Source organism: Triticum dicoccoides, unplaced genomic scaffold (assembly GCF_002162155.2).
Source record: "Triticum dicoccoides isolate Atlit2015 ecotype Zavitan unplaced genomic scaffold, WEW_v2.0 scaffold30883, whole genome shotgun sequence".
In the NCBI taxonomy this organism is placed as follows: Eukaryota; Viridiplantae; Streptophyta; class Magnoliopsida; order Poales; family Poaceae; genus Triticum; species Triticum dicoccoides.
The window spans coordinates 2,050-4,082 of NW_021262159.1; the positions used below are offsets into that span (position 1 = coordinate 2,050).

Consider the following 2,033-nt stretch of genomic DNA (forward strand, 5'->3'; position numbering starts at 1 on the left):
AATAAAATCTAAGCTATACATTAAAAAATAATATCATTGGAAACTACATTCAAATATGAATCCAACAATATTATTTGATTTGTTGTGACATGCATTGACAATTTGCTAGTCAAATATGTGATTAAATTTTGACTTAAAATATGGGAGGGACTAATAAACCCTACTCCAAAGTCGAAAGTATTTTTTTGCGCCTACTCAAAAGTTGGCGATACTTATTTTCACAACCGTCTATAGGTGAGCAATAAAGGTGCAATAAAGACCGTCCCATCCCCTGTATCAGCCAAAGATTGAATTATATTATAATGGCATCTATGCAGCTCAACTACCGCGTGCCAAGCCCATGCGTGAGTAAATACGGCAGGCGCAGCTCAATCCATCAAGCCATGGCAGACTTGCTCCTCCTAACCCTGCTTCCCTTGGCTCTCCTCTTCCTCCTCCTCCACCATGCATCGCCAATCAAAGCCCTTCTCACGAGGGCCAAGTCGGTTCTGGCACCGGAGCTCTCCACGGTGTGGAAGCCACAGCCAGCTAGCATCTTCGTCACGGACCCCGAGACGGCGCACAGCCTTCTCGTGCGTGGCAGCGCCGCTGGCTCCTTCTCCAACCGCCCACCGTCCATTTCTCCCAGCGCCATCCTCTCGCGCCGTCAATACCAGAACATCACCTCCGCTCCCTACGGTGAGCACTGGCGCGCCATTCGTCACAACCTCACATCGGAGGTCCTCCACCCAACGCAGCTCCACCGGCACGCGTCAGCGCGCCGCCGTGCACTACATGGACTCGTCGTGGACCTCGCCGAGCAGAGGAAAGACGGCGTGGTTCACGCGGCGGAGAGCATCCGCTACGCTATGTTTGGCCTGGTGGCCAACATGTGTTTCGGCGACGACATCGACAATAACCGCGTCCGTGCCATGGCCGACGCTCAGAGTGACCTCGTCAAGTCCCTATCTACGGCGCGCGTGTTCGCGCACGCCATGCTCCCCGCACTGACCAGGCTCATTTATCGTAATCGGTGGAAGAAGCTAGCCGCCCTGCGACAGCAGCAGGAGCAGACGTACCTACCACTCATCGACTCCCGTCGCGGCCGGCACCGGCGACCCAGCGAGACGCCGGTGTATGTGGACACGCTCATCGATCTCAAGGTGCCGGACGACCACAGTCAGGACCCAAGGCGGCATCGAAGAAGGCTGTCCGATGGTGAACTCGTCGGCATGTGCTCCTAGTTCCTTGGTGCTGGAACTGAAACGACAGCATCAGCGCTGCAGTGGATCATGGCCAACTTGGTGAAGCGTCCCGACATACAGGAGGCCGTCCGGAAGGAGATCAATGCCGTCGTGGGTGCGGACGCCGATGAAGTCAGCGAGGTTGTTCTTGGGAAGCTGGAGTACCTGCACGCTGTCATCATGGAGGCACTCCGGCTGCATCCGCCGACGTCTTTTGCGTTCAGGCAGGTGATGGAAGAGGATCATGTGGTTCACAATGGCCAGCGTATTCCAGTGGGCACAAAAGTGTACTTCCCACTGGCTGCTATAGCACGAGACAGGATAGCGTGGGATAACCCTGACGAGTTCAAGCCACAACGGTTCCTGTCCTGCAAGGATGCATCCCAAGGAACCGACGGCACGATCAAAATGATGCCTTTCGGCGGTGGTCGGAGGATGTGCCCTGGTAGGGGTGTCGCAATGCTGCACTTAAGCTACTTCACCGCCAACCTTGTGAGGGAGTTCCGGTGGAGGGAGGGAGAAGGTGAGCTTGCTGTCGATCTCCAGCCGCATGTTGAGATCTTCACTGTCATGAAGCGGCCATTGCGTGCTCACCTAGAGCTTGAAAGGACAGAGATCAAAACTAGTTAATTAGCTGGGCTGATCAAGGTTTCTTGGTTGTACTGTGTTTGCTAAATGCTAATAACGAACCATATGAATGTTTTTTGAGCGTCAGTTGATTCCTCCCCCGTACGCACGCTAAGTGTCGAGCGAAGACGAAGCGTGGCCTGCGAGGACTTGCCAAGAATGAATCGGAGCAGGCAACAAAGC

The 2,033-nt window shown here is 54.3% G+C and overlaps 1 pseudogene; it reads left to right on the top strand.

Moving 5' to 3' along the window:
* The first annotated feature begins 361 nt into the window (after positions 1–361).
* On the top strand, positions 362–1,925 carry LOC119345819 (annotated as a pseudogene).
* The last annotated feature ends 108 nt before the right edge of the window (positions 1,926–2,033 follow it).